The sequence below is a fragment of the Anser anser genome, assembly GCF_964211835.1.
Source record: "Anser anser genome assembly, chromosome: 22".
Classification (NCBI taxonomy): domain Eukaryota; kingdom Metazoa; phylum Chordata; class Aves; order Anseriformes; family Anatidae; genus Anser; species Anser anser.
Genome location: NC_139743.1, coordinates 5997631 through 6015803, shown reverse-complemented (window position 1 = coordinate 6015803; position 18173 = coordinate 5997631). Strand labels below are relative to the sequence as shown.

General features: G+C 48.9%; 1 protein-coding gene and 1 long non-coding RNA gene across 3 annotated transcripts in view; one reads left to right on the top strand and one right to left on the bottom strand.

The window, feature by feature from the left end:
• The window catches only part of UBASH3B (ubiquitin associated and SH3 domain containing B), a 72650-nt gene that overhangs the window by 28507 nt on the left and 25970 nt on the right, over positions 1 to 18173 (bottom strand). The window lies entirely within an intron of this gene.
• LOC310885398 overlaps positions 1 to 18173 on the top strand; it is a 77716-nt gene that overhangs the window by 39447 nt on the left and 20096 nt on the right. Inside the window, exon 3 of the long non-coding RNA XR_014574779.1 lies at positions 7440 to 18173. This exon is cut by the window's right edge and continues 20096 nt beyond it. This is a non-coding gene — a long non-coding RNA (uncharacterized lncRNA). The remainder of the gene's footprint in view (positions 1 to 7439) is intronic.

Sequence of the window (18173 nt, the reverse complement as noted above, 5' to 3'; positions counted from 1 at the left end):
AAAGGGACGTTGGTTTAATCTAATTCACAACAGGTAACCCCTCGGCACGTGCTTGTGCAAAGTGGTGTGGGTGGAGGAAGGCCTGAAGAGCACGCAGCCTTCGCAGGAGGCAACAACGGGGTCTCCGGGCAGCTCTGCCCCGAAGCCAGGGAAGGAATCCCCCAAACCAACAGTGCCAGAGAGGGATCCACATCCTACAAACCCACCGAGCTGCACCGATCGGGGCGTATTTCCCAGTGTTAGACAGCAGGGAAGGCAGCCAGGCACCGGTGCAGCTCCTGCCGAGGGCAGAGCCCTGTGGCTGCTGCTCTGCTTGAGGAGCAAGAGCAGACACACAGTCCTGGGGCTGACAAAGGCAACAGCCAGTTTTATTCTCCTGTTGTTAATTTGGCCGAAGCAGCTGCCTCCATTTTGCTCTGTGGGTTGGATGTTGTGTCTCCAAGCTGTTAACGACACAAAATCTGACCGAGGACAGGAAAAGTTTCAGTTTCCAGTGGCCAGCCTCAAGCCGTAACCTAATCTCACTGAATATGGTGTGTTACAGCCTAATAATAATTCAAAAAGCTTGCTGACATCCTTAAGCCATAGGCAATGTGTCTGGCCCAAGGGACAGGCTCGGTGTGCTGCATACCCTGTACTGTCGGCTGCGTGGAGGTGCTGGGGGTTGGCCGTAAAAAATGGGTGCAAGGGAGGGCGAAGGGTCATGACTGCAGGGCCCAGGGCCTTGGCTGTAGGATTAGGGCAGCAGGGACCCTCCGGCATTTCTTGCTCCTGCCTGCAGTGCCCTGCAGGACATGTGCTGAGCTTCCGCTGCCCTTTCTGGGTGCAGCGATGACTTCTGAAAGCACTCCGATAACCAGGCGGGAGGACGAAATGTTACCCGCTTGGTCAGAGACGCGTGTTGTTGACTCAGCTGTGTTTCGGCTCTGCCATTGGCTTCCCCACCCCTTGAATATACACATTTTTGTTCATTTTGAGAGTAAGAGGAAGGCAGAAAGATAATGCTGCAAAAAAGAGCTGTGTTGCAAATGGGCGATTATGAAAATACTTCCTCCTGAAGCGCTTTGCTGCCCTTATCTGCCAGCATTCATCTGAGATCAGCGGGGTGCTAGTCCAGGCACCTGCCTTCTGGAAGGATGCGTCTTGCACGGCCAACACCACAGCTTGCTCTGTTCTGTCTTGCTGACCTTTGCCCAAACTGGCTCGGATGCATTTTGCAAAACAGCCGCTGCTTTGCTTTGGGAAGCGGTTCCGCAAAAGGCTCTCCCTTTGCACGGCCTGGGAAGGCTTCGGGGAGGCTGCTCCTTGAACGCAGCGATGTCCAGCTGCCTCAGCTGACCGGCCGTGGATTTTCCCTGCTGTGGTTTCATCACCCATTTCTGCTGTGCCGCCTTTGCTCAGCTCACCTCCCCCTCTTGCCTACGTTGTTTACGCTCTTAAACACCACTAAAATTCGACTCCCCTAAGCGTAGATCTTGCCACTGAAGTGTGGCTGTCGGTGTGTCTGCGTTGCATCCGAGGCGGTGACTTAGAAATGCCCCCCCAGTGAAGCTCTGGCCTTGACGGGAGCAGTTTCTCCAGCTGCAGGGCGAGGGCAGACAAGCTGGCTCTCCCTCGTCGTTTGCTCTCCCCAGACCCCGGAGCAGAGCTCCGAAGGAGTCAGGCACAACCTAGCGGGACAGACGGTTCTGCCGCCCACCCTTGTTGACTTGTTGGCTTCATGACTTGGTGTTTCCTTGGAACAAATGGCACAATGGGGCTCTGCTGGAGTCGCCTGCAGCTCCTTCTCCGCTGCCTTTGTACTCCCAGGACCCCAAAGGGCGTCAGAAAACATTAGGCTGGGCCCCCCCCACATTGCTCACGAGTGATTTCAAAAGGTGCCTCTCTCCTCCACAGGGACAATAAAACTCCCTTTCCAATTTAATTTTCAGTGCAAGGAGGAAATGCTGCATGAAGCAAACAAAGGGCGAGGTATATTTTTATCACGGGACCTGAAACTGAGAGAATTTTATTTCTTTTTTAATTTAACGCTGGGAATGAAGTCGATGCGTGACAGCTCCTGGTTAGGCACGGAACAGGGCATGCCCTGAACCCCTCCCCAGTACCGATCTCTGCAGCCACCAGGCAGGGCTGGGAGAGGAGCCTTCCTCTGGGTGCCCCGCTGCCAAAATCAACTTTTAAAAAGCTGAGCAGCCGAGACCGGTCACGGCTACGTTGGTCACTTCAAGAAGCGGCCTGGTTTTCACGACTGCTGAGTGCAGTGGGAGCTGGGAGGCAATATTCAGCTCCGGAGGAAATCAGGTCACTTAATTAGGTGACGGCTACGGCTTAGGTGCTCAGCTTTCCTCGCGCTGGGTAGCAAGTGTTGGCTGTAGTACTGTAGCTAGTGGAAAGAAGTGGTTTTGTGACACAGATGCACCAGAAAAGACAAAAGGCAGAAAACAACCTATTTTTCGGAGTCCACCCAACCGCCATCGCACAGAAACCATTTCTGGTCACGCAAACGTTGCAGCTGGATGCAGATCGGAGGGGAAAGGCTTTGTGCAGCGTTACGAGCCCCCTGAGCCTCCCAGTTCCTCCCGCTCTTAATTGCGGCTGCCTCCGAGATGAAGCGCGGGGCACTCATTTAACGATGCCCAGCAGCACGCGAGAGCAATTTGGAACAGAAGGCGAGGGCGATGCTACGTCCGACGGCAGGTGGGCGCACGGAGGCTTTGGAGAAGGAGAAAGAAGATCCTAATAGCAGTGCCTTCCAAAAGCACCGCAGGTATTTTAGCCACCACAAAGAGTTTTTTGATTTGTTCAGCCTCAAAGGCCTCCCTGTGACTCTCTTCAGTCAAGTCAAAGGGAAAGTCTTCCTCCGCTGAACCACTGGTTGCACGGCGTTGAATATTGCTAGGACGTGTCCCTGCTAAACACTTGACCCCTTAGCCTGAGACATGGCAGCAGAACTCGTGTTGCTGCCCCGAAACACACATTAACGTGTAACTGGTGCCCATTTTAACCCCAGCCCACTTACTGGGGGAGCACACAGCTCTACATGGTACAGAATTTAACTCATTACTCTTGAAGGATTTTTGGCTTCCTGCAATTTCAAGGTAGAAAAAAAAAAAGCAACAGGGGAACGTCAATTCAGCTAGGAAACACATATCAATAAACATAAAGCATAATGGCAAGATCCCATTTACTTCAGAGGAAATGGCTGTAATGGGGAATGATGCATTAACCATAAAGAGAGCCTTCAGTCTCAGCAGCACCACGTAGAAATCCTGCCTCTGTGATCGCTCAGCTTTCTTATTCCAGTCCAATTTAAAAGAGGAAGGTGCACGTAGCTGCCAGAGCAAGGGGCAGGAGTGACCTGTTTGACGCATCTCTTTCTGCACCCACGTTATATTCTATCCCTAAAAAGGTGTGCAGGCTTCGGGGTGGTGACGCCAGGGCAGCGATCGGATGATGTGCTGGGGCTGTGAGCGTGGCTGTGTCCACGTTTCGCCAGGCTGCGCGGCCGGGGCTGAGCCCTTCCAGCCCTCGGAGGTGGCCCCTGGGGCACCCGGAGCTGCTGCCACCGCCGCAGGCAGCCTCCTCTCCTCCTCGCACCTCCGCGTAAGCCCAGGCTGAGTCACGCAGCAGGTCTGAACCCTCGGGTGCGGAGAGCCTGCTTGTTCTCCAGAAGCGATGCCTAATTCATGAAGAGGTCGCCCTTCTGGCTGCTGCTTGGGGCTGAGTTTTCCCTCTTTCCGTTGTCTCTCCTTTTGCTGCGATAAGCAGAGATCGAAAGCTTGCCGCGGGCGCAGCCGACCTCTGTGTGTGTAAGAAGGGGCTTGCTCTGCTGCACGGCGCTGCCCATGGAGGCAGCAGCAAGCGCCAGCAGCAGCCTCTACCTCAGATCCACCTACGGGCTGTCTGCCTACGGAGGCACCCAGGGATTTGTGAATGAGCAATGGAAGGAAGGAGGCAGACTGTAAAAGAAAGGGAATGACTAAATCTTCCCTTTCGTTACGTGCCTCATGCCCAGACAAACTTCTTATCCCTCAACGAAACCCCTCGGAGGGATGAATTCATCATTTCAAGTAGCCCTGAATCTTTGGCCCATAAAATATTTAGCTGTGTAAATAAAGATTTGTTGGAAACTGCATTAAACATGATGGAAGGACTTGGCTCTCCTCGTCGGGAGGTTCGGTTTGAAGCTGCCTGACACGATAGGAGAGGAATTATGGATCGTAATTTATGCAAAAGGAGTCTGATAGAGAAACGTTGTCACATAGAACGGTTTTGTTAGGATTAAAAAACAAGCAGTTTTATTTTGGCTCGTTTGGGCACGTGTGCATAAAATATGCATTTATGTAAACGAGTATTCAGACAGGTATATGTAGCTATTGCAACCCTGACTTTTTTTTTTCAGTCTGTGTTGGTTTATGGTAAAGGAATAGAAAATACAGTGCTGGCTGGCTGCAGGGAGTGACGAGAGGACAACAGAGCTTTGTGGATGGGGCTGCAGCTGCTGCTTGGGGCAGGGCTCCCCGGGCAGGTCCACGTTGGGAGCCCAGCAGTCGGCTCCCCCTTAGCTCACAGGTCAAACTCAGCCCCTGAATTCACATCCTGCTCTGCAGCAGTACGCAAAGCGAAGCAGTTACAAGTTCTTTGCACATAGTAGCGTTTGCAGCTTTCTGGTCCGCGTTTCCAAATTGCCTCTTCAGCGACATTTATAGATTCCTTAATTTTTGCAGTTTTTTCATCGTTTCTACCGCTCACAGCACAATAGTGGAAATGTGTCTATTTTGGGCTTTCAATGAACAATTGCCCATTGAAGAACAATTTTGCTAGCAAACTTTCTGTCCATCTGATTAGTCGACTATTTGATGTAGGAATACCCACGTTCCACATAACTGACTGCTCGTCTCAAGAACTGCCTTGTTGTTCCACAAGCACAAACGGCCACGGTGAGGTGTTCTGCTCAAATGCTTTTTGCTGTGGGTTATTCAAATGTGTTCCTCCGAATCCTCAATATTCACAATTCAGTTGGTCACCAAAAATCATATGATACCGCTTCTGTTCTCATTCGGGTGACCTTACTTCTATAAATAGGGTCAGGACAGGAAGACATCACTAGGGATCAAGTTCCTGGTTGGGGGGGCGGGTAGGTTCCTTTTCTGCAGTTTGTAAGGAAAAAAAAAACAAACACCCAGGAGTTTTTGCAAGGAAGAAATCAGTCTAGCATCAGCGCATGGCAGGAGGAATATTTTTTCTTCCCTTCACCGAGCTTCAGCTCAATCCTCCAAGCACTACCTTAGCTTATCCTTCTGTTGCTTTCCACGCGTGACGGAGGACATAAAGTCCTCGTCGCGTCGAACTGCGTGACTCTAACTGCAGCTACATCCTCCGCGAGGCACGAGCCCCTTGATGTACACTGGGATCCGCAGAGGCACCTGCGGTCCGGTGCAGCATCCCCAGTTCAGGTGAGCGCACGCTACAAGCGGATCCCAGCGACGTAAATCCCCACGTCTCGTCTGGAAGATGGGAACTTGGAGAGGAGCACAGGGAACTGCACGACTGCACAGTGGCTGTGGGGACTGCAAGATTTCAAACTGTGCTATATCCTGTAGGTCACGTAAATATTTACAGAAGGTGCCTGACAGCATGACAGGGCTCAGTGCTTCCCTTCCTCCTCCTTCCTGAGCCGTGCCTGCTTACTCCCAGCTATTGAGTGCTGAGCTCTGGGAGTAGGAAAGAGAGAGAAATGGGAAACCCCACCAGAAATCAGTTCGGGAAAAGCGCTGCTATGTATTTCTAGTTTCCATCACTTAAAATGTTCTTTTTTTCAGAGGAGAGGCCAGCTGGCAAGCTGCAGTCTGACCACACGACGATGACAATTATTTTTAAGTGCAGAGAGCGGGGGCCTGGCTGTCTGTGTCTGTTTGTTTTTTTAAGCTGTGTAAGATTTTGAAGGTGGATTTTTTAGCACATGTGCACTAAGTCGTTCCCTTAATCCTCTGCTTAGGCAGCTTGTTAAAGCACAAGGAGAGGGAAGTACAGACTCGTAAAAAGTGTCCGGGATAAAGACAGGAATGTAGCAGCCATTTAACATTTTTCAAGAGATACACAGTTTAAAAAGGAAACAGGATATTATTTTCTTTAAAACAATAATAGCACAGGTTTTACGTGAGGCACAGGCTCGGCCGTGCAGTCACCAGCCACCCCACCAGGTCCCTGCGTGACCTTGGAGGGATGGGGCTGGTTCACGTCGGTCACACACCGTCACCTCCTGCTATTCCCCACGGCAGCTCCAGGTGCAAAAACTTGCCCTAAGTTTTCTCCCACCTCAGCTGGGAGATTCAGAAAGGTGCAGCTTTTTGGTGCAGAGCAAGCACTGGGAAAAGGTGTAGGGATAATGAAGACTGCTGCTGTTAAAGGGTTGCAGAATTGTGAGGCTGAACAAAAGAATCCAATACGGAATCAAAAATAATCAAATATATCGAGTCGAATTCAAAATCCTTCTAGAATTTCTATTTGAGTCTAAATTCAAATCTAAATGAAATGAAAATCTAAATGAAATTCAAATCTAAATGAATCTAAATTGAAATAGAAGGTGTTTACAACTGAGACACATTCAGCAGAGGCTTGTCCCCTTCAAACACCTCGTTGAAATACTAGCCAGGATGCTGCAGAATGAGCAAAATGTCATTACCCAAGTACTCTGCGCAGCACAGGGGAGCAGGAACTTTTATCCCAATACTATTAATACACTTTTAGCTAACCAGGAAGACGACGTCGTTGTACGGAGCCAAGTTAGAGGTTTAAGTATGCTCAAATGTACCATCTGGAGTTTCAGTGATAGCCAGAAAAGGAAGCAGTTGTCATGCTGATTGGAAATAAATAAGTTCCCTCGCAGTGTTCAAGACAAACACGATGCTTTCTTCTTTCTAACTGCTCTTCCTAAACAGCAACGAGCCGGCGTGTAACAGAGATTTGCAGTGTCTGTTTTCTACATCCCGCTCCTCCTATTGCTGGGGCCTCTTTTCCCCATCCCGGGCGGGTTTTGGGGCAGAGCGTGGATCTGCAGGAGGGGAGGACGGGCCAGGTGGCTGGGGATGGCACATGGTGCTCATCGCGCTTCGTGAGCACCTGCCTCTCCATCTGTCACCTCGCCTCCCGCTCCGGAGCGGCACAGCTAGTTTTCAGCTAGGAGCACCGGGACCTGCTGCCAAAAAGCTGGGCGCGGTGACGGAGAGCACCCCGTACACCCTAACGCACGGAGGTGGGATGTGGAGGGGGAATGTGCTGCCTAATATCATGCAGCAGGTTGTGGAAGAGGGCACGGTTTTGTTGGGGATGCTCTGCTCTGCCCAGAGCTCCCTGCAGAGACATGCGCTTGCTTTTCTGCCCCCAGTTCCTTAATGCAGCCCCGCTCGACTCCTCTGTATTTTTTTTTTTTTTTTTAGTATCACGTCGATCTTTAGGAAGAAGAAAAAAAAAATGCCACAACTAGCACTTTAAAGTGCCGGTGTTAACATTTTCCAGCTTCTTGGGGTTTCAAAACAGGAAGTTTGGGGGCGGTGCAGTTGCACAATTTGCCAGCAAGCTGCTGTTCTGTGAAGTCGGTGACACTGGGCTGTACCAGGAACTCCAGCCCTGCAGGCCACCGAGCCTTCACTTTCTGGGACTAATACTCAGCACGACGCCAGGAGGTTTTGATGTGCTGCTCCCAGGAGTAGGTGGGAGCCTTGGGGAGTCAGCCAGTGGAGAGCTGACTCGTCCTCCGCAGAGCCAGAGCAAAGCCCAGAGCTAAGGGGAAGTCTTCCCAGCCCAACAGAGAGCAGACGGGTGGGGATAACGCAGGCCAACACCAGCATGGCATGGCTAAAGTCTGATAAGAAAGCTCTCAGCTACTCGGTTTGGATCTTGGGATGAAGCTTGAGGTGCAAATTTCTTTCTAGATCGGAGTCCAGGTCTGTGTGTCCTGTACATCCTCAGAGGTGGAGCCTGAACGCTCTTCTGAACGTGCTGACTTGACAAAACAGAGACTGGTGGCGTACCAGCCACGTATGTGCAAGCAACAAGCACCCCAGTTGTTGTTCAAAGCCAGTGGAGCACCAGGTTGGGGCCTGCATAGCCACATCCATTCACTGTTTCAGTCCTTTTCCACCTTGGTAGGCCGAAGAGAATATATCACTATTAAATCTCTCTGTGGGCTCCACGGTAAGGCTTCACGGGACTATATGTAATAAACCCTTAAAGATGATCACTGTGTGAAATGGGATAACTTTCTACTAAAAGGAAAGGCAGTTGTTAAAACTATGACATTTCGAGGTCAGTCTGCACATCTGTCTGCCTGAGATGGAAGAGCGAAGGCACCCACGTCTGACAGCTGGACTCAGTGAGCTTACCCGTGCAGTCTTTGTGTTTGGAAGAGCCTAGGTATGTTCACTCTGACACCTTCCTGTCTCCTCAAGCAGTTATTTTCTCTTCTTCGTGGGCAATGTCTGTCTACCGGGGGGATCCTACCTGTTGTATGCACTAATGGACCCGCAGCTTTGCTGAGAAGGCAAACCCCAGGGACAGAAAACGAGAAGTAGATGCCCAGCGAGAAGCTAACCAGAATCCCACACCTAAAATAGACTCACGCAAAGCAACGAGAAGGAAGTCTAAGAAATTAAGGAAGGTGGAAGGAAGAAGGGTGGGGTGCTGAGATAGTTGGGTTAAAGGCAAAAAGAGACGCTCAAAATAGCCTCCTGCTCTAAGACGGCTCTGTTCAGGAATTTTTTTAAATTCCTCTGTTGTTTTCAATAACACAACTGTTTCACAATGTTTCAAATAGGTCTTCCTTGCGTGCTGTTTCTTGCCCCCTAGGTAGGTCCAAGTTAGGCCACTGTTGGGGTGGGAAACCCGGGCAAGACGCCTGAAGTGCTGTAGGACATGGGGGAAAAGAGGGGTAACGGAGCAGAGAATGAGGCACACTTGCCACTGAGTCAGGGCTGAAACAGCCCCCAGATGGGGCTGGGAGCACCACGGTGCTCGAGGCTCCATCCTTGGGTGAGACATCACACAGAGGTCTCAGTCTCTGGCCTCAGAGATTTTGAAGAGTGCGGTTAAAGCAGTAGCTAAGGCTAATGTCAAAGTTTCCATTAGAAAAAAAAAAAAAAGTTAGCAAGCTCTGGTCTGAATTTCAATTTGGGTAACTAGTTGGTCTCAAAACATGTAGTCCTCAAAACGTGTAGTCCTCAACTAGAGCGAGTCTCTGCTGGATTTAGTGAACTCTCTGAAGCAGTCTTGCAGATCGGGAGAGTAGGAAAACTGCAGTCAAGTGAAACTGAACCTAGCGCCGTGATGGAGGTTTTGGTTTGCCTATTCAATTTGTTGTTGTCACAGGAGCAAATTTAGGCAAATGTGGATGCTTCTGAGAGTCCCGCACACCACAGTAAGGTGGGGTATCTGAATCGGCAAGAGGTATTGCTGTGTTAACGTCTGCCTTATCCCACTTTACCGACTTCAGGTGGCAGAAGCTATAAAAATGACCAGTATAATTATTTTGCCGTTATAAAATTAGTTCCAATGAGAAGTTATAAACTCCCGGCAGGACTATTATACCAGATTATGTATTAAAAATGTCCCTGCCGTGTCCAGATAAATTATCTGGAATTTGTACAGAGGAGTATCTGAAAGGTTTAACCATTAGCTATGGAAGGGTAAAAAAAAAGCCACATTAAAATATATAGGTTTGATGTCTAAAAGGGAACAGGAAATGGAGAATTGTGATAAACTGAGAAACAGAGATAAAGAAGGAGCTGAGAACGTAATGAGAAAACTTTATCACACACTCAGAATATTTCCCTGCATACTTTTCTGATTTTATACGGCCTGTCGGTCCTCCCCGTACAGTCTTTATTCCTGTACCTGATCATATTCTCATAGAATAAATAAGTGAATTGCAAAAGGAAAATAGGAAGACCTTGGTACCTAGATTTAGTAATCACCCCTCCACCAAAGAGTGATTATGCATATATTTAACTTCGAGCATGTACTTAGACACTTCAGGGAGGCACGAGCATTTGCCAGCTGCTCTCCTGCAAAGCATGTGCTGGAAGGTCATTGCAAATCAAGGCTCTGGGTCCATTCTTTCTTCCGGCAGAATTTCTAAGGATTTTAGCGTTTGCCAAGATAAAAGTAACTTTTTTCAGTTCTCTGAAGCCCTGGGGATTTGATGCTAGCAGGTAACAACTGGTTGTGCATTTGCTGGAGCAGTACCGTACTGAACACCACCACCACCCCCCAAAAAAGCAAAAAACCAGACCTGACCAAAGGTCTGCTGCAGCCCGCAGCACAGCACGTCATCCGCACGGCCCCGCTCCGTCCTCGCACCGTGGGGCTCTCCTTGACCCAGTTCATAGCCTTCAATTAAGGGCTCCCAAATCCAGCAGGTATCGTGGTGCACTGCTTACTCCAGCGCTCAGCTCTCATGTTTGCACAGTAACTGCACCTTTCTGTGCTTCGAGGTGGCGGTTTGACATTGAAAATGCTCTCTGCAGCTGCAGCACTCTCCAGTGCCTGGCACAACGGGGCTCAGAGACCTCTGCAGGGCACAGCAACAGACCGTAAAGCACCAGCTGAGCACGTCCTGCCCCCCATCATTTCAGTCCCTTCTGAGCCACCTGAGGCTCAGAGTGGGAATTCCCGGGGGCCAAGCACTGCTGGATACCTGCCGGCCTCGCAGTGCTGACCTTGAGGGTGCTCAGCTCCTGTTGGTGCACATCGAGAATCACGGTGAAGCGAGTCCCAACACCGTCATCTTAATTCCACGATCATTTTAATTCTGACACCTAAGGTACTGGGAGCAATGGACTGGGAAAAAATAAGGCAAAATCCTCATGGCTGTTTCTGAGCAAAGCTTGTGCTGTATACCTGTGCACGTGAGGATCAGAGACACAACCCAGCCTGGCCTCTGCCTCCCCTGTCCATATTCTCTGGCAATATGACTGCTGATGTTTTGGGATTGCTCAAGTACCTAAATGCTGGGAGATTCAGTGCTTCCCCTTAGTAAAGAGTTTTGACCATCGAGATTTTCGGATGAGACGTGTTGTCTGAGAACGAAGTGTTTTTTCTCATCATTTTTCCTTTGCCAGTCACCAAGGACGGCTCGCACCTCGCCTTAGCACTTTACCAGAAGCATCTCCCAAGTGGAGGCACACCTCATCCGAGTGCCAGGGCTGTGTAGGAGGCCAAGTCTTGGATGCCTGCCTTGAAGACCTCGTTATCCAGATTGATCTTTTCAGGCAGGTATTGTAAAACAGGCAGACACACACACACCCTGGCATCATCTCATTTCCATAGCGTAGCTCTCCCCCGCACTGGAGTACACGAACTGATGTGGGGGTGTATTTCTAAAATTATGCGTGATGCAAATCTTCTACAACTGATCCCCAACTTCTCTAGTTTGCATGCCTGTCTGATATCTTGAAAGCATACTCAGAAGTACTTTTTTTTTTTTCATAAATGCAGCAGGAATGGCAGTAGGATTTCGGTCTTTCCTTCCATCAGGCTGACGAGGCAATCTGTGCCGTGCTGCACGGCACTGCTCCGCTTCTGCTCCTGCTATCCAGCAGCTGTCCCTAACAGCAGCGCTACCAAATGTGCTGCATCACAGGCAGTGCCTGGGAGGAGCATCCTGCAGTGCTGGCACTGCAAAACGACAGCCTTGCTTGCAAGCCCCCCTCTCTCCACCTTATCAGAGTGGGCTCTCGGGAGATGGAATGAAGAAGAGCTATAAATTAAATGAGTGGCAGGTGCTAAGGGTGGAAAAGGACCGGTTGTAAAGTCCCCTTGGTTTTTAAAGTCTACTTTGCTATGCAGGCTTCTGTGATTACGGAAGCTTCCTCCTTGATAAATACTGAAGAGCTGCTTTGTAAAAAGTAGGCAGGAAAGGAGAATACTAGATACTAGCTAAGAATAATGACTTGCTGTAAATTTCAGAGGCTGATACCCAGCCGTGTATGGTCAATGGTGTGTGTAAGTGTGCCATAAGAGGTGGGAGAGCCCTTCTGGAGTCCCGAATCCCATTCTTCCAAGAGGCAAACTCGTCCCAGTGCATTTCACAGAACAGAAACCTGCAGCCCAGCTTCCATGCCCACCCAGCATTGCCTTCTGAATGCAGACACAGTCAGGGAGCCGCTGCCCTGACATGTGCAGCCCAAGCCAGCCGCAGGCTTGGCATCACCAGCCAGGAGCCAGGCCTGGAGAGCCTGAGGTTAAGGCAAAAAGAGAAAATACGGAATAGTTACAGAACAGACAGCCATAAGAAACCTCAGGAATGCATCAGCTGGATGAGACTAAGGTGAGCTTGCTTGTTACTAGACATCAGAGGATCCTTGCAGAAGCAAGCCCGAAGAAACGCTGTGGTCCTAAGAAAAGCGTCAGCCATCAGACAGAGGTGCACAAAATGCAGCTCTGTGAGTTTTGGCATTCCTGGAGCTGGTTGTTCACAGACACAGCAGGTTCCAAGGCAGCTAAGGCATGCTCTACACATTTTTCCGCTGAAGATTCATCAGAGTAGGCAGAACTCAAGGACTGTACAGGAGTTCAGATCTGAAAGTGGATAAACTGTACCAACATAAGCACTTTTATATGGCTGCAATTGCAGATATACTGGGAAAGCTTTGTGGAAATGATTATCCTGGGGGAAGCTGAAAGAGCAGAACGTGTATTTTGACAAGACATACGTGTCGGGGGGATCCCATGACTAGAGGAACTGAGGCTTAGAGAAAATCACCAAATGTTTCAGGATAATGGCCTCCCAGCCACAGGTCTGCAAGATCCCGTGCTCCCAGTGCTGGCAGCTGCTGGTTCGTGTGTGTACAGGCACGGGAGGTAACAACCCCCTGGCCTCAGTCCTTCCCCATTCTCCGAACAGGCCCGCTCCTGCTAACCTCTGCCTCTCCGCAATTTCACAGAGCACCTGGGGAAGCACAGATAAGGAGGCTCGATGAAATCTGAATTATTGTGTGCTTGCAGGAGTGTTCTCCAGTCCCTTGCGTCCCTTTCACCTGCGGCAATGGATGATTTCATGCTGCAGCTGAAAACAGATGTTTCTCAGTGCCCCCCTCTTCGCCCCTCCTGTAGGTTAACTCTTGGTGCTTTATCTCGGCAAAGCACGTTGGCAGACACGCTTCTGTACAGCGTGCAAATAAACTGCATGCAGTGAGGCTGAAGCGAGTATCGGGGCAGATTCTGCTGGGAGGAGACAGACCTCGATACCTTTTCCTGCTGCTCAACACTCACTCTTTCCTATGTGAAGGTTTGGGGATATCTGTGGGTGCTGAGCCCAGCTCTGCCTGGATTCCTGTGCATGGAAATTATTCCATCCTGTAAGGCAGAGAAATATTCGGTGTGCTAAACTGCAGCAAGAGCACCAGGCTTTCGGAAGAGCTCAGCAGTAGCCTGATTTTGCTCCCAGTGGAATTGAATGAGGCTGAATTAGGCTGGAGCTGAGCTTCTCAAAGCCGTACCCTATCTTCTTGCTGTAGTTGTCTAAAAATAAGGAGTCCAATTAAATCAACAGCAGTACAGAGTATGAGGGAATGTATAATTAATTAAAAAAAATCAAAGGCTGTCTTAAAGCATTGATCAGCATTTAGCAGTCCTGCCACTAGCTCTTATTCTTTTCGTTCTTCCTTTTTAATCAGTGATTATTGTCGTATCGCTTCCCTTTTACCATCCCACACTCTAGGAGTATTGCAACGTAACTGCCTTCCCTGGGAGCAGTAAACTTCGTCCCAGGAGAATGATAAACTCCCCGAAAAGAGGAAGGGAAAAATCTGTTACCGGCTTACTCTGACCCTGACACCCACCTGGAGCCCTGATATCAGCGAAGATAAATGCTTGTGAGAAAGCCACGGCCCGCATTCACAACACAGCCCTCACACGAAACTAAAGCCCACGAGGCAAGGAATTGCATGTCCAGAGTCACCTGCCCTGCAGCTTTGTGGGGAAAGGAACAAGGGGTGGTGCACGAGCTCAGACCTATTGCCTTCCCTACTGCTATTGTTCTGGTTTTAACACTTCCAAAGAATATTTTTGTCCAGTCTAGCAAGAGAGCATAAGATGGCCACCTGTGAACGTGGCTTTGTCACTTCCCACGTGAGTGTTTCACGCTCGCACTCTTCCAGGGCAGCGAGAAGGGAGCTGGAGAGGAATTGCTCCTCTCTTCCCCTGGCAGCAACCCCAGGAGCTGGGCTGGAGCAGGACCTGCCTTACGTTTCGAGTGCTGGCAGCTGGTGGGAAACAGGGAAACAACACGGAAGGAGAATGCGTGTCATGCGGCTCTGGGTGGTTCTCCATTGGTTTATGCCTAGATTTCTCCATCTTTCCTATAGATTTCCACTTGAATCTGTTTCTTTGTGGCAGGAAATGTGGATGGTTAAAAGGCTCGTGAGATAGACGCATGAGGATGAGCTTTAGCTTCAAGTAAAGTTTGAGGGGCTTTGCTCCAGCAAACCCACAGCCTCGGCACCAATTGCTCACTCTGTGGGTGGTTTCAGCGAAGTGAATGAATCTTGTAAGGTGGCACCCTTCCTCTTAAACGTCCTAATTCACAGTGTAGGCACCTGCGTCTAGCCTTGCCTTAGCACTCAGCAGAGGCACACGTAGGGGGTGTTTACCTTCGGTGAGGGCAGGCACTTCAAATAGGTCAGGTGAGTAATGCTCCACAAGTACCTGTTTCTCCCCATCACCTGGAAAAAAAATTGAGACTGCTGGTCCAGACATGGGCATCACCTCCTGACATCTGAGGTTACATGAAGATGCTCCTCTCCTCTATTTTCCTGTGCCTCTGGTCGCAGTGCTCTGTCCCTTCTCCTGTATACCCAGCCTGTAGGTTCCCCACGGCCCTACAAACCCCTGTACTGCGTGATGTCGGTGTGACGCTATCTGGGGATCTTTCAGCAGCACCGTCACAAAAATAACAGTACAACACTTTCCAGCTAGTACACAGAGAAAGAAAAAAATCAGCTGTGAGAGACAAGCTAGTCACAGTATGGTACCTACGCTAGCAAAAGAGCTGAGGGGGAAGTTCTTCTGACTTAAACCGTGGAAGCGTCTTTTATGTGTGACTCACAGTTTCTTTATCCTCGCCTAAATCCCCTTCTAAGCAGCCTGACAGAAATTATTAGTAAAAGATCGCCCATCCCTACATTTCAGTGAAGGTTAGCAGGAAGATAGAGACCTGCCCTAACGTGTGTGGAACAGCTTAAGGAGGACGAAGAGGGCTGGTGCTAGCGCAGCGCCTTGAGAATTCAGAGCAGTGGCTCCAGGATTTGTATTTCCACAAATGTCTGCCCTGGGCTGTATTGGAGCAGTGTGTCTGAAACAGAAGGTTTCTTTCTTTTCAGTCTGAAAAATAATTTCAGACAGTTCAGATCTGCAGTGTCCTCTCGGATATCCGGGCATGTACGATGGGAGCGTCAGCACTGCAAAGCCAGCTGCCCCGACAGCAAGGCTCAGTTTTCTGTTTCGTTTAGGGTATTTCTGGATCACCCCCTCAGATAAATCCTCCAAATAGATCCGGGATTCCAGGATATAGGCCGGCTGCTGCCAAATTTAAAACCCCAAATCTCTACCAGTTATTTCATGTAGGGAAGAGCAATTTTTAATCCTCTGCTGCCTTTGCTGACTGGGCACTCCTTCCTGGCTATAGGCTGCTGCTCTGAACGACGCATCTGAAGTTATTTTTGAAGTGCATTATTACCCTCCAGTTGCATCTCTCCCTATTTTTGATGCATAATTTAGATTTTAGCCTCTTATAAATTATACGCCTAAGGGACTGCTGACGCTTCTGGGAAAAAAAAAAAACAACAATAGTAAAACTGCACAAAGTATTCTTTGTGGAGACTGTTCTGGCTATAAACACATTTATACTTCTCTTTGAGTTTTCCCTATTTTTGTCTCGGGGGTGTTTGCATGAGTACAGAACCTCTGTTGTTTGGTAACTCAGCAAGTCGGGTGAGATCCCGTGAATTCCCGCTGCCCATCATCCACGTCCTGAAATCAGGGAGCTTTGTGGTACCCCGACGGACGGTGGGCGGGGAGGAGGTAGAAGTGGTTTGTTCTCTAACGGAGAAGCTTCGTCATTGCGGAGAAGGAATGCCGAGCGAAATCTGGGGAGAAACATGGCTATTAAAGTTGTGAGGGGGCTTGGGCGGCTGGATCGACTGCTGGGTTTGTCTCACTTCTGCAGGGTGATGGGGACCGGTTTCACCCTGTGCCCCAAATGGAGGTAGTGAGGTCTCTGGCTGCTTCTGCTATTCTTTAGGGTCCCACAGATTTCTTCCCAAACCCGCTGAGGCCCACAGAAGAAAACCCCCAGAGGCTTCCCAATGCCTTTGGGACCTCTGCACAAATTGGTCTGACTCTCGCAGGATGAGATGACACTGCTCCCTGCTAAACCTGGCTTAAAATGAGTAATTCCAGCTCCAAAGTTAATTACAAACACAGAAAAATAAGCCGTATGTGGAAAAACAACTAGAAGGACCGAAGACTTCAGACAGCTCTGAATTGTATGCGGCACCTAACTGTAACTGAGTTCATCTGTGCTGCTCCTAAGGAAAAGAAAAAACCACCCTCTTTGCCTGAAATTATCTATTGAGATAAAACAGAGATACGGTAGGGGGTGGAAAAAAAAGTCTAAAGTGAGATGTTTTTCTTGATATTGGAGGCAACATCAGCAGGTTTTTAAGCATGTAATTTATAGGGGAAGTGACTCAAATGAAATTATGCACTTTAAAAAATCAGCGAAGTGTTGAGGGCGTAATAACCTTTGAAAAAATTTATAAGCCCTTTCATATTCCTAATACTGGAGTTCCTCACTCCTGTAATTTTATTTCTTTTTTTTTTTAATGGCACAGCTCCTAATATCAAGTGATTATTTCAGAATCAATGAGTTTCATTAGAATAAACAGCGTCAATCAGCTTCCCGGCTGGGGAGAATAGCTTAAGAAAATAACCAAAGTGTATCCTAAAACCTTAGAGACCATGAAGAAAAAAGTTATTTTCAAGTTAATGTTATGTTTTTTAAATCTGGCTGCCTTTAAGCCAATCTCGTGATCTTCTGTCATTAGTCTTAAGCCCTAAATTCTGCAGTGCTCTGTTGGAGTAGTCGTGAGATGGAGTGCAGAAGGGTCAGAAACTCCAGTTCTTCCATCCCACAAGCTCCATGGCAGTTCCCTACAGGAACGAGAAACGTATAGTAATTTATGGTGGGGATGTGGCTAATTATCTGCATCCCTCCATCCTGTACATCCATTAACAGGGAGCCTGGCAAAAGCATTTTTGGATAATCCACCACCATTCAAAGGTCTGCTCTCTGTATTTAAACCTCCAGCGTGTTCCTCCTGCCTTATCCCAAACCAAGGTGGCTTGAGTGAATTCAGACATTATTCATACAGGAAAGGTGAAAGTCTGTACTTGCTGGGAAAACTTTCACGGTGAGCATTCTAATCCACTGCAGATTTTTTTTCTGTTTTATTGATGAATTTGGCACCTGATCTGTGTGATACTTGGGAATGGTTAAATTAGATACAAGGCCGATGCAGACTACTATTTTTCCCATTCCGTGGCGAGCAGTGAGTACCTAAAACCAGTATAACAGCAGGCACACAGCAGTTGTTTTCTTCTGCCCACACCCTTGCACCTTTCTTGAGCCAAAAAGAGCATCTGAATTCCTGTGCCAGGTGACTCTGAACCACTTTTTCCCCTTTACACCACCCTGCCCAGGGCCTGTCACCCTTCAGTTGCCTGGTGCACAAAAAGCTCCTCCTTGAGATTGCTGGAAACCTTTTGCCTCCTGTGCCAGCCCCTCAGCTGGGGACCCAGGCAGCCCCGTACATCGCTCGTGGCCGAAGGGATGTACAAAATCAGAGCTGGGATTGACGGTGTAATGCACTGGGGAGCTGCAGATAAGCGATGGGTGCCGTTTAAGACCAGAACACAAAATTCTGGGTAAAAGCCACATCAGTGACAGCCTCACGCCTTGTCCATTTCCATGAGGACTAAACATTTATGTAGCCTGAAAATCAACTCTTCCTTTTTTTTTTTTTTTTCTTTTTTTTTTGGTCTGCGAGCTACATGTTTGCAAACAAAACATGTTGTCATTGAAAACTGCTGAAAATATTCTGCTTTCCAACCAGGAT